This window comes from Hemicordylus capensis, chromosome 1, assembly GCF_027244095.1.
Source record: "Hemicordylus capensis ecotype Gifberg chromosome 1, rHemCap1.1.pri, whole genome shotgun sequence".
Taxonomy (NCBI): domain Eukaryota; kingdom Metazoa; phylum Chordata; class Lepidosauria; order Squamata; family Cordylidae; genus Hemicordylus; species Hemicordylus capensis.
The window spans coordinates 55,809,357-55,824,086 of NC_069657.1; the positions used below are offsets into that span (position 1 = coordinate 55,809,357).

At 42.1% G+C, this 14,730-nt stretch overlaps 1 protein-coding gene across 15 annotated transcripts in view; it reads right to left on the reverse strand.

Annotated features, from left to right (window-relative positions):
• NPAS3 (neuronal PAS domain protein 3) overlaps positions 1-14,730 on the reverse strand; it is a 1,129,936-nt gene that overhangs the window by 170,964 nt on the left and 944,242 nt on the right. The window lies entirely within an intron of this gene.

Genomic DNA, 14,730 nt, shown 5'->3' on the forward strand with positions numbered 1-14,730 from the left:
AGCTCTGCCATCAATAGCATCTCGCATAAAATCACTGTAAGACAGAACAATTAGCACACACAGTACTGAAAGGCAATGCAGTGGCTAAGAGGCTGTTTTGTGAATCAAGAAATCCCCACTTCCTTTAACCTGAATCCACTGGGCGATCTTAAGCAAGCCACTCACTCAGTTCTCCAGTGGCAAACTGGGGATGATGTACCTTACACAGCTGTTGTAAGGATGATAAAGCGGGAAAGTAACTTGTCTAGGGAGCAAGAGGTTGCTGGTTCGAATCCCAGCTCATAAGTTTCCCAGACTATGGGGAACACCTATACCAGGCCAGCAGCAATATAGGAAGATGCTGAAAGACATCATCTCATACTGCGCAGGAGATGGCAATGGTAAAAACCCCTACTGTATTCTACCAAAGACAACCACAGGGCTCTGTGGTTGCCATGAGTCAACACTGACTCGACAGCACAACTTTGCTTTACTTTATGTACATGAAGCACTAGTGCCACCTTAAATGGCATAGTGGGAAAATGCTTAACTAACAAGCAGAAGGTTGCTGGTTTGAATCCCCACTGGTATGTTTCCCAGACTATGAGAAACACCTATATCGGGCAGCAGTGATATAGGAAGATGCTGAAAGGCATCATCTTATACTGCACAGGAGATGGCAATGGTAAACCCCTCCTGTATTCTACCAAAAAAACCTACACAAAACCCACAGGACTCTGTGGGTGCCAGGAGTTGAAATCAACTTGATGGCACACTTTACCTTACATGAAGCACTACAGAAATGCTTAGTATACATATTCTCTAGATTAGTTTGTATGCTTTTGGTTCTGAGGATCTGAGTTTTAAAAGAAATGTGCAGCTATAAATGTTAATAGTAAATATAAAATTATTTACTAAAATACCTTTTGGATACTACTGACGTTGGTAGCAGCTAGTCATATTAGAGTTGACAGTGCTACCAAGAATATGGGCATTAGTCCACCCTTTTTACTTCAAATGCATGCTTCATGCTCATGCCAATGGCATTTTTCTCATCCAGGAGGATATCAGATCTACATTTTGGCATCTTTCCCACTTTAAATTCATGCTGTTAATATCTTTTCTGATGGCAATGAAACCATTAGTAAACTGTAATACTATCTCTCCTCTCTCTCTCTCTCTCTGTGTGTATGTGTGTTTGATAGATAAAGATGAAATATTATAGGGGTACCCTTGAGGTCTTGTCTACACATGAAGCAGAATGAACTATGAAAGAAGTGGCTGAGGATGCAGAACGAGAATGCACTGCATCAGGCTGCTTGTGGCTCTTTCTTTGGAATGCTCTTCATTTTTATTTTTATTTACAAAAACACCTTGCAAGCAGAAACTAGTACAGTATAGGAGGAAATAGGCTGGGTCAGAGACTTTCTTCTTGATGCTATCATTTTTGGGGAGTGGGAGTTTCTTGTTTTGACTGCAGGGAGTTTTCTTTTTAATATATATGAGGGGGAGCATTCCAAAACATGACACACACCACTGTAGCCTGAAGTGGTAACATCCATTTTATCACCTCAGGATTCTACCAACTTATTCTGCTGCACGGGAAGACCAGGCCTGTGCCAGACCAGTGCCTTGCCAGATAATAATAATACACTTTATTTATAACAATAATACACTTTATGTGTTAGCCGCCCCATAACAGATTGTCCTCTGGGCGGCTCACAACACAACATTAAACATCTAATAAAAATAAACAACACATTAAATCATAACAGACCAAAAGAGGAAAAGAAAAATTTAAAACTCTTTAAAAATAAGTTAAAAATCAAATTTAAACATCAAAATTTAAAAGGCCTGGGTGAACAAAAAGGTCTTTACCTGGGTGCTTTCCAGACTGCAGAAGGAAGTGGTGTAAAATCCCACAGCTTTTACCCTAGCATTCTGAAGTCGCCGTGGGATTTACCACCACTTCCTTGGGGTACGGAAGGAAGTGGCAGGTGACTGATGGTTTTCCCTTGCCTCTTCCCCCACCTGCAGTGAACTTGCGCATGGGCACCACCAGTCCTCTGGGGGCTTGCTGTCCACCATACCTCCCCACTGTCATTAGTGCATTCTGCGTGGTTTGTGTTATTTTTGAGGGGTAAGGGAGAGAGTGAGAGAAAGGAGAGGAAACAATCCCCACATGTGACACAAATCAAGGAAGGAGATTGCAAAGCTTGGGAGTTGTGGTGGTGTGGGGGAGAAGAGAATGGTGAATTTCCAGAAGGGCACCACCAGGCTTGCTGGGGAGACAAGAGCAAGAGAGAGGCGAGGGACAAGAGAGACAAATACACACCATAAGGAAGGAGAGGGCATGTGAGAGAGACAGAGATGGGGGGCTGTATGGAGCAAGCCTGCAAAAACAAACAAAGAAGGAAGGAAAAGAAACCCCACCGCAATTTATTTTTCTCATGGACTTACAATGATTTAATCCTGAAACATCAAGATAAGATTCAATCCAGGCTCTGGCTTTGTGAATGTTCCCCTGTGCAAGACGGTGTCAAAATCTAGATCGTACATACACACACCAAGCCTATACGTGGCAAAGCAATTTTAAGCTGCCATCTGGAAAGCACCCTGGCATCTAAAAGAACAAAGTGATGAAGCCTCACTGGGGAGGCCATTCCATAAGTGGGGTGCAACCAACGAAAAGGCCCTCTCTCTAGCAGCCCCCCACCTCAGCTGGCTTGTCAGGGACACTCGGAGGAGGGCGTCCAAAGATCTTAAGGTCTGGGTCAGGACATATGGGGTAAAATGCTCTCTCAGGTAACCCAGTCCCAAACCATTTAGGGCTTTAAAGCTTAAAACCAGCACTTTGAATTGGGCAACTGGAAACAGACTGGAAGCCAGTGCAGCTGCTTCAGGTAAATAAAGTGAACATTTTTTGCAAGCGTGGTTTCCACCTGAAAAATAGTAAAGATCAGTGCTCCAAACAGCCCAGGCAACAACTCCGCCAGCAGCCACTTTCTAGACAGTCTTTTATGTTCCCTATATAGGGAAAACACAGAATCTCTATGATTCTTTATTTCCAAAAGGTTCAGGCAGATCTCCTTAAGAAGCAGAAGTTAAGGAAAATGTAAAACCTGCCTCCACACTGCAGCCGGCTGTGCGGACTGACCTGGCCAGGAAGCAGAGTCCTGGTCTGCCCTGAGATCCTCCAACCCCCTCCCCTATTCTTAATATTTCAACCATTACAATAGAGTTATGTGAGGGCCTACCAGTTTATTCTCCTCCCTGTCCTAAAAGTTCAAAGTAATTGTTTTGTTTAAAGATCTAAATAAGTCTAAATACTGGTGAAATAGTATTCAGGCAAATCCTTGTTTGGACTAAGCCTTTGCCTCAGTAACAACAGGCCCATTCACACATTATGTTCAAAACCCATACAAAGAGTGCACAGTGTACATAGGTACAGTCATTCATATGTTATGTTGAATGCAGGTACAGAAGTACCCTTCCTATATGTTCCGTGCATTTGAAGGGCCTGTATCAATTCATTCATTCATTCGATTTCTATACCGCCCTCCCAGGCTCCCTTTTAAAATGAACACAGGTACAGTCATTCACACAAACATATGTACAAGTATACAGACATCTGTACACTCATGCAGCATAATGTCTGAACTGGGCTAAGGTCTCCTTGTTTCCTACTGCATTATTGCATGCCGTTCCCTGGTTGTCTGCTCAGCTTTGATGCTTGGCTTTGAACCTTGGCTTCAGCTTTGATTCAGCTTGCCTCCTGCTCCTGGTTGTCTGATCCACTTTAGTTACTTCTCAGCTAGACTGCTTCCTGCTCCTGTCCTGGCTGTCTGCTTGGCTTTGATCCTTCTCTGTGTCTTTGACCCCAGGCTTGCTCCATGTTCTAATTTGCCCCCTCATTCCTAGTGTCTTGTCTGGCCCCCTCTGGTCCTGATTTTAGACTCCGAACTATCCTGCAGTAAGTTGCCTATGACCTTGTTCTGACATTTGCCTCAACCTCTAGTAATCAGAGGTACACTGCCACTGAACATGGAAGCTCCATTTAGATGCCATGAGTGATAGCCATTCATAGATCTCTCCTCCAGGAAGTTATCTAAACCTTTTTTTAAAAAGCCATCTAATCCACAGGGTACTACTGTACTATCTTTTGTGCTCATGCATTCCATTTGACATATGGAATTTGCTTTGTACATAGTGCTGTTTGTTTATCAGTCCTAAATCTACTGCCAAATTAATGGAATGATCACTACTTCTAGGGGTGTGTGTGTGTGTGTGTGAGAGAGAGAGAGAGAGAGAGAGAGAGAGAGAGAGAGAGAGATCTTTATGTGCTCCACACAGTTCACGGATTCAAAACTGAGGAACTTCAGAAACATCTCTTCACTTTCCCTTGCTTATCCCTCACCTGATGAACACAATAGGTGTAGCGTGGATCGTGATGGGAGGGAGGGAGGGAGGTGGTCTCTAAGGTAAGCAGTTTCTAAATCATTTATGGCAATTTGGGACCGGTAGTTTGAAGAGTGAGTAGGCACAGTGGGTATTGTTTTGATTTGTTGCCAATCACTATGCAAATGCAATATAAATACAACTTTGCATCAAAGGCCAACAGGGCAAGTGGGCTTCACAGTTGACGGAGTTAATAACCCAGAGCAAGCACATGCCAAATTGACTGTGGCAATATTTTAAGGAAAGGGTTTTGAGTGAAATACAAAAGCAAGAAACTGACAATTCAGTCAAATGCTGCAACGTATTTCTGCACAAAGGAAGGCTGACTTTTTAAATATTCACTAATTCCCAAACAAATAATAATGATCAAGAAATATTAAAATACTCACTTTATTAGTTTCATTTCATTTCTTAATTACTCAAATTCAGTTCCCCAAATTATTGCAGTGTGAAATGCTTAGAGGCAATGCTTACCATTAACAGGATTATTTACATGTAATCCCTCCCTCCCAAGGGGTATGAATGAACTGATCATTTGTGAATCCTGATTTATGCTCTGTAACAATACCAGATGAATGAAATTGTTACTGTAAAATGCAGCTTTTATTGGAAGAGAAATACAGTATAAATTTAGCAGTAAAACGAAACAGTCTCATTTTTCAGTAACAATCTCTGGAACTTTATATGTGAAGCTTTATATTTTAGTAGGCCTGCATGTGAGAACTATTTGCTTTATGAAAATGCTGATAACTTAAAAATGCTTAAAATACACGGGTAGGATCCAGACTAAGTTAGTCATGACCACTAAGATGCAATGTCATGACTCATTTCTTTCAATGATGCTTAGTCATGACTAACTTAGTCTGGATCACAAACTTTGGTGTTTTCAAATTTGAAATGAAACCACTAATTAATTTATTCACAGTAAAGGTGATTTTTATATATGACCTGTGCTTTGCTATTGGGTTGATACACATGGTTTTGCATGCTGAATTAGTACTGGCTTTCTTACCAAATAGCAGGAAAGCAAGACCATGTAAATAAGGAATGCCCCCTCATATTAGGGATGCTCTGGGACAACAGTGCTTCAGACTGTAGTTTTGCCTTAAATGGTCCTTCTATCCCTTTTATACAATCCATCCTAACATAGTTGGAGTAACTCTTAAAATCTAAGCAAAGATAATTATAGTATACTGTGCAAGCTATAGTGGGGGGAGGTAAGGAGGATGAAGACATTCAGGGAGAAAGAGATAAGCTTATGTAATAGGCTGTGTACATTTTGTCCTTTTCTGAGTAGTGGGGTGGTTCTTTGTTTCTCCAAATTTGACCATTTCTCTTGATCACTTGCCATCTATTTTACTGAAATTTTTGCTATCATAATGAAACTGAAAGCACAGCTCTCTGTAGACTAGTACCCCAAGATGATGATGATTTATACACGATTCAACAAAGCAGCTTACATAGAGAAAGAGTAATGACAATAAGATGCTTCCCTTGTCCCCAATGGCAGTAGTGGTGGAGCAGCGATTACGCACAGCTGGTGTGCACTGCAGGGAGCCACCCATCCTCACCTCCACTGTCAGTGAGGATGGGCTCGGTTGGCTTGTAGGTGGTGCACTGTGTGGTATGTCAGCCATTATGAGGAGAAGATTGTTACTTGCACGCTTCCCAATTCTCTAAATGGTGAGGACTTCCAGGGGTACAGCGCTCCTTGGATTCTGGCTTTCAAGGAGAGGTTACTGAAGGCTTATGGTGTCTTTGTAATATTTGGTTTATTTACAAATGCACCCCAAAGGTGCTTCCAGTCTCCAGCTTCTCCATTCCAGCCTCTCCAAAGCTCAATCCTTGTCTGACTCATAAGAAACTCCCTGATCTGTTGTTTATTTTTACTGACAAAACATATACTACTGGTTGGGGTGAGGGAAGAGGACGAGTCTCCTTACGCTTTCACATCAGTTCCCTTCATCAGGTGGAGAATGTGTGTCCTCTTGTGAGTCTCTTATGCTTTGGCCCTCCAGGATGATCTTTCAACCATGAGCTCACATTAAGAAACATCTATTGGCCAGTCATCTGCCTAACAAACGAGTAGGCCAGCTAGCATTAATGATGGCAAGCTCATCACAATATTTAATTGTCATTATGGGGAACACATGACTCATCATTTCTGTAACATTCCAAGGACTCTAGAAGGCTCAAGAAGAATGCTCATTTTAATTATACAGCCATGGTAGGAGAAGATGTTAAAAGGTATTCATGGAAGCCAACAATAACTACTAGGGGATAGATAATGTACGGTAGATCAAAGCCCGCTACAATTTAAATATTATTTATCCCTATATGAAAATCTACACTTCTAGAATTTTCTCAAGCCTCTCTGTGCAAATGCAGATAATTCCTTTGGTGTGACTGCACAGAGCACATGAAGAACATACTGTGTGCATTACAAAAGGAGGATAAATCTAGAGTCACTGATGTAAAAAGTACATCAGTGACCACTCACCTTGAATGTTGGGAGGCACAAACAGAACCAAATACTAACAGGTGAATATATATTTATTTAGTACATTGGCCCTATTCAGATACTATGCTGTATGTGCCTACAGGTGTCTACACACATGTACATGTTGTGTAAATGACTACACATGTATTAATCATAAAAATAAACCTTGGGTATAAGCGCCCTCAAATGCAGGAAACAGATAGTACTCAGATGTGCATTGGACATAATGGCTGAACAGCTGTACATGTGCACAAATCTGTACATGTGTACATATCTGTACATGTGTATATTGTACACAGACTAGGTGCATTGAACATTATATGTGAATAAGGCTATTTTCAGCCAGCAAATCAGATGTTTTGTTTGTATTTAATTCTCAATTTCAAAGATGCATCTTAAATTTAAGATTAGATTAGATTAGTTATATGTGATGATTGGGGGGAAATAAGAAAAATACATCTTAACTGGATCAATCCATATAAATACAGTTACTTGAAAATGCATATATAGTATCAGTTGCCATGCAATGTAGCTCATCTAGCCTCACCACAAAAAGATAACATACAGATAACAGTGCAGAACATGATGTGGCAGATTATAGTATTATATTGGCATTTGTTGACTAATGTATATGCTTCCCTGGAGTTATAGATATCTTAATGCCATCTTTTTAACTTCTTAGAGACTGCAAAGCTTGACTGAATATTGATTGTTCTGACATACTTTGATGTTCTCTGGATCCATGAAGCTGTTGTATCAGGTCTGACAGGAAGCCAATTCCTAAGTTACAGCGGGATCAGGGCTATAGATGAAGAAGGTGGGGGGGGGGATTCCAGGTGGAAGCTGCCAAAAGTGTAAACTGAGAGGGTAGGCAATGGGCCAAAGCCAATGTAGGGATTTGGAGCAAAGGCAGGCAGGCAATACTGCAGTGCTATATTCAACAGAGTGACAGGTTGCTCAGAACAAAGAGCAAGAACTTGCTCTGAAAGTGTATAGGGCAAGCATATCGCACTACCCTTGTTCATTTGGCTAAATTTGGCTGTGTCTGACATTCCCTGTTACTCTCAATTGTTTTGGTGGAACTCACAAGTGACAAATGACTCCTCTCATGTATCTGCAGCTCCCTCTGCTAGTCAGGTGTTCAGTGGTGCCCTGCTAATGGATGAAAGAAGAGATACTTTTAAAATGCTGTGGTTCTCTTATGTTTAGCAGGGGGAGAGCAACTGTCCCCCCCAACCCCAGCACAGCATCCCTACGGTGGCTGTGGCTGGCATCTTGCTTTTTAGATTGTGAGGACAGGGAGTCAGTGCTATATATCTCAATGCAGCTGATTTGTAAACCACTTTGAAAACTTTTCTTGAAAAGCAGTATATAAATATTTGTTGTTATAGTAGTTGTAGCAGTACTAGTAGTTGTAGTAGTAGTAATAGTAAGAAGATAGGATTTGACTTCCAGGACTTTCCTTAGAAACCCAGAGCACCTTGCACATCATTGTATGGCCGGACACATGGTGAAGCAATAACCTGACCATTTCACATTGCACTAAAGCTTCCCTCTATTAACTTGGTTATGTGATCAGAGGAAAAGAAAAGAAAGTTAGGCACACATAATATTCAGGAGCCTAGGAAGTAGGGCAGAGTGAGGCAGTGAGCAGTCAAATACCAGGTTACAAGTTAAACAGATCCTCAACCTCAAAGAAATGTCTTTGCTGTAAGTTATTAATTATAAGACAAAATAGTTGCTACAGGAATATTAAGTCTCTCATCCTGCTTAAGAATATTTTTTTTAATATGCATGATATTTTGCTCTAAAAATGTGGAAGCCATTTACTGAATGTAGGTGCCAATTTTGGCCTCTCTGTTTTTATTGCAATTGTGTGAACTCTGAGCTTTCAAACACCACAGGCACCTAATGCCTCGTAATACATCCACACACAAATTGTGTCTGTTTGAAAATGGGATATACATAATGACATATGGAATACTGACACAAGATGAGGCATGCCTATGGAATGCTTTCAGTTCACAAACTATTGCTGTAATCACAGTTTTAAATTAAATTATTAAGCATCAAATACCAGATTAATTGACTTCAGATCTGGGATTTGAATTTGTCAAGCTGAGCGGACATTGCTTGATTTCACGTCACAATTATCCCAATTATAAATCATCACCCCATTGCCATCAGATGACTGCAGTCCACCCTCAGCAGAGTGAAATACACTTATTTTGCCTTAACTCCCACCTTATGCTGCACTGAAAATGGACATTTGGAAAATAAAATATCTGTTTGCATATACTACCTGCACTATGATTCTTTCACACATGATGCAGAACAGGAGAAACAAAACAAAAAGAACAATATAATGAGGCTGTTCTAACGATCAGCCTAAACGGGGCTAGGAAAGCCAAGCCTGGTCTTTACTGATCATAAGAACTGCCAGGAGCTGCGCAGCTGCTGGCGGCAAACCCCACAAAGAGGCTAGCCTCTTAAATGAGGTTAGGAGAGTAAGTGCTCCCATAACCCCATAAAAAAATCATTTGCTGCTCTGGGTGCTTGAAGCCGGGACTGGGAGACTGTGGGGCTCATGGCCAGGGGATCCCCATAATGGATCCCCTGGCCATGATGCACATTCGCGTGGATTATTATGGGAGTTCTGGGGGGTGGGGAGGCACTCCCAGCCCTCCGACCCTCCACACTTCCTAAGGAGGCAGCTGCATGTCTGGGCGGGCGATCTCTGGGCCCAGACTCTTCAAGAGGATAGTCTGCAGGGGAGGTCAGCTTTTGAAGGCTTCCTCCCCTCGCCCCTTTGGAGCCCTTTCTCCAATCATGAGGAAGGGCTCACATATTCTTTGACTGAATGTTTCCCTTCAACGTGCCTCTCCATTGAATAGTCATTGACTGAATGGTCCCCAGATTAAAATCAAAAACCTAGACCATTGTGGGCACAATTCTCTCCTGTGTCGACAATTTACATGAGGGATGGCTATAAAGCTCAACAGGACATTGTTTTTTCCCTTCTCCTGCTTAGTGCAGACAGTATAACTATTACAAGGCACAGGAGGTCTGTGCCTGCTTCTTATAGCTCAGTCCAGCCCTCCCTTTCCACTTGGTCAAAGTAGACAACCTCCAGAGCTCATTTAACCTGGCAAAGTAGTAAGGGGAATGGTGATATGGGGTGCACACCGTCTTTCTGTTCCCCAGACCTACCCTTCCAATAGTGTCTGAAGAGGAAGGATAGAAACAGAGTTCTGTTCAGCCTTATGAGGATCTCTTTCTGAGCAGGCACTGTTCCCATGCAGTCTTCTGCACAACAGACTAGCTTTCCATGCAGTCTGCCACCTAAGATCTGAAGTGGTACAGTTTAGAAACAGTCTAGACCAGGCCTTAGATTGTCTTCACTGAGACCTGAGTACAAAAGGCTGTTGGCCCTCTTGCTAGGTTAAATCATAGCAAGTGAATAATCCGTATGACCCTGCTGGAGGGGTTGCGGTACCTTTTATTTGTTAGATCTTGCTTTAAACTGTGCACCCTATCTATCATTATATGAGATTACTTGCAAATGATGCATCTACAAATAATGGTCCACTCAGTTTCACTTCAGGTTTTCAAGCTGAACATACTAAGGCTCTTCCCACGAGCAGCAAAAATCGGGCTAGGAGAGCCTAGCCTGATTTTAGCTGCTCGTGTAAACCACTGGGCTTGCAGGCGAAACTAGTGGCTTACAAGCAGCTAGCCCACTTAAGTAGCCCACCCCTTAGCCCAGGTTAGCGGAGCGAGTGCTCCACTAACCCGGGTTAACGGATTGTGAGCTGCCGCGGTGCGGCTCCATGCCACAGCAACTCAAGGGGAGACCCCGACTGGAGGCTGAAAAGCAGGCTCCCAGCTCAGGGGTCTCTTCAGCATGCCCTGCACTGCACTCACGCAGGGCATGCTGGAGCTTCCGGGGGCTGCGCGGTCCCTGATCCTCCCAGCCCCCACTGGCTCCGTAACGGAGCTGGCAGTCATGTGGGCGGCCGATCCAGCTGCCCAGGGCTGCCCCCCTGCTCGTGTGCGGGTATGTCTGCTCTCCCTGCTAACCCCCCAAAGGCTCTTTTTTCGGATCGTGAGAAGAGCCACACTGTTTAACCACACTGCTGGAGTTACTTTGATTTATTGTTGGGTATTCTCTGATTGCTCTGTGGATGACAGTTCATGTCAAGTTCAGCATGTCTTTCACTATGACATCTCCCCCCCCCGCCCAGTTGTTTTTGGTTAACTAACTGCACATTAAGTAGTTGAACCTTATTTTTGGTTGATTTGTAAATTCTTAGGAGGATAGATTTGTACTTTCATCATGACCAACAACTTTGTCTTAAGAGTATAGAGGTGGAGGAGGAAATTTGCCTTTGTAACTTTGGATTTTGTAACCTTTACTCTAGGGATGTGTAGAATGTTCCGAGCTTGAAACGTTCTGACTTGAAATGGGCTGTTTTGAGTGCTCCAAGGTCAAAACAGAAAACCCTTCTGTTGGGCCTGTTTCGAGCTTGGAACAGAACAACCCCATTCCGAGTCAGAATGTTCCAAGCATTCTGAGCGCCCGGCTTTTTTCCTGTTTTGGGCACTGGCTTCCAGTTGGTTTGCTATCTCCTTTCTTCTTGGTTGGCTTGTTATCATACAAATTGATTTTGTATAATAACTATGAATCACATAGACAGGATGATCATAGACAGGATGAAAAAAGCATACTAGAACTGAAAGCCTCATTTGGCTACTTGTCCATGGTCTCATTGGGTAAAAGGTCCTTTCTGACAATCCTGATTGGATACATTCTCCAAACCAAAGAAGGGATATGGAAGATTAAAATACAAGTCTCTAAGTCTTTACTGCCCTTTAGGAGAGCGATTGGTTGGTTTTATGATGCTCAAAAGGAATAATGTGGTTGACTCCATTTTGAAATGGTGTGAAACACATTTTTTTTGAAAACAAGTATGTCTGGGGGATTATGTCCAGACTTAACAGGTAATAAGATTCGTCTAGCCCCTTCCTTACTGATCTTCAAATCTCTATTGAAGACTTTTCCTTTTCACCAGGCTTTTGCCCTGTAGTTTACTTTATTTGTTTTCCGTTAGCTACTTTAGTTTTTAATTTAGAATGCAATCTTTAATGTTGCCTTATTTACATGTTTTTGTACACTGCCCAGAGTCTTTGGAGTGGGCGGTATATTAAATGTTTCTAAAATAAATAAATAAATAAATAAATAAATAAATAAATAAATAAATAAATAGGAAAAGCTTTTTTTTTTTGCCTCCGAATGCTTGTATTTTCATACATTTTATGTTTCTGCAATACTTATGCATTTTATTTTATTTTATTACTTCTAAATGTCATGTAAATTCTGATTCCCTTTGTAATTAAAAAGTAGAATTGAATTGGTTACAATCTTGAGCCTTGTCCCCGCCGCCCCCCCCCCACGCCTAGTTAACATCACCACTTAGAGTACTTGCTTGCCAGACTGATCCCTGGATAACACGAGATTCTTTTTATAAAACGATTTTAAGAGTGGTCTAACAATTGGGGTGGTGGAAGTTTTCCAAGGTTTGTTGAAATACAAGATTTGACCTTTTGATAAATGGACTGCATGCAGGATAGAAGGTTAGGAAAAACTATATGTGCTCTCAGTCCATCACAGAACATCGCAAAGTTGCTCTGAGATAGTTGTCTAGTATGCCCAAGTATTAATCAGCAGGAATATTAAGCACCCTAGAGACAAAGAGCTCCTTATTGTGAGCACGGTCTACTTTGTTGTGATCATGGGATGAAAATGATTCAGCATTCCAATGGAGCAGAGGAGCCTTTCAATTGCCACTGCTAAGTCTGTTTGTGGTAAGAGGGAAGCAGCAATGGGGCAAGGCTCAAGGGTTTGGGGGGCAGGTAGAGGGGTGCATGAGTGGTGATGCAACCATTGTTGGTGAATTGGGCTCACTAAAAAATAAGCTATTTTCTTATTTGGAGATAGGTAAAAAAGGCAAATTCCATGCTAAGAATCATTAGGAAGGGGATTAAAAATAAAAATGCTAATATTATAATATTATAATATCTCCTGCTAACTTGGCAAAGAAGCACCTTTTTATGTGGTGATTCTTTTTATTTAGCAGAGGGAGAGTAACTGGCCCTATCCACCCCCAGCACAGTACCTCCAGTGACTGTTGCTGGTGCCTATCTTATGTTTCTTTTCAGATTGTGAGCCCTTTGGGGACAGGGATCCATCTTATTTATTTATTATTTCTCTGTGTAAACCGCCCTGAGCCGTTTTTGGAAGGGCGGTAGAGAAATTGAATAAATAATCAAAATAATAATAATAATGCCCTTATACAAATCGATGGTGTGGCCACATCTGGAGTACTGCACCCAAGAAGGCAACCAAGATGATCAGGGGCCTGGAGCAACTTCCGTATGAGGCTAGGCTACATCATCTGGGGCTTTTTACCTCGGAAAAGAGGAGACTAAAGGTAGACATGATCAAGGTGTATAAAATTATTCATGGAGTGGAGAGGGTGGACAGAGAGAATTTTTTTTCCTTCTCTCACAAAACTAGAACCAGGGGTCACCCCATGAAACTGAAGGTCTTGAAATTTAGGACCAACAGGTGGAAGTAGTTTTTCACACAGCATATAATTAATCTGTGGAATTCTTTGCCATGGGACATGGTGATGGCCACCAGCTTGGATGGCTTTAAAAGGGGCTTTGACAAATTCATGTTGGACAGGTCTATCAGTGGCTACTAGTCTGGTGGCTGTGGGCCATCTCCAGCCTCAGAGGCACAATGCCTCTCAATATCAGTAGCAGGGAAGCGACAGAAGGAAAGAGGGCATGCCCTCACCTCTTGCCTGTTGGCTTCTCAGAGGCATCTGATGGGCCACCGTGTGAAACAGGACTAGATAGACCTTGGAGCTGATCCAGCATGGCTGTTTTTATGTTCTTATGATGCTTTTGCCTCAGAGGAAGGGATGGAGTTGGGGGTTCATGATTGGAACATATGAGGAGGGGCCTTAGTACATTGGTGGAGCACATGTCTTGCCTGACGAATATCCCGGGTTCGATCCCTAGAATCTCCAGGAAGGGCTAGGAAAGATCCCTGTCTGAAACCCCAGAGAGCCACTGTCAGTCATTGCAGGCAAAACTATGTTATATGGGAAAATGCGCTAAATCAGTATAAGACAACTTCATGCGCTCAACTCTCCTTTGCACACCAGAGCAGAGAAAATCTGCTTTCTCTCTGGTCATCCAGTATATTCCTTCACTTTTGCTTTCAGGTAAGATTCACTGATCATTATAGGAACTGCTGCTTTGCTGCCTTCCCAATTACAGATTGATACCAAAGCCAGGCCTGTACTGAGCAAGCCTGAATTCTCATATTACTTATGGAAGTACAAAAGGTCTCACATGGAGCCTCTTTATTCTTGATTATATGCAGAATTCTGACATGTCTGAAAACACCTGCAAGTGCTCTAAAAAAATAAGAGAGCTGCCTCCCTTTCCTATCAATCATCTTCCCTCTCAATAATTTGAAAAGTCTTGAGAAACTAAGGGAGGGGAAAGAGGTCCCCTAGGACCCCTATGTCCTCAGTTTAGGACATATGGGCCATGTACATGTGTGGTTCCACAGCTTTCTCACATGGTATTTATTTATCTATCTGTTTATCATATTTTATAACCCCTGATATAGACATCTCTAGGTGGTGTACAAAGTTAAAAAATAATGAATATAAAACAACATAAAACAGTTAAAATTCATAAAACGAAACAAGTAA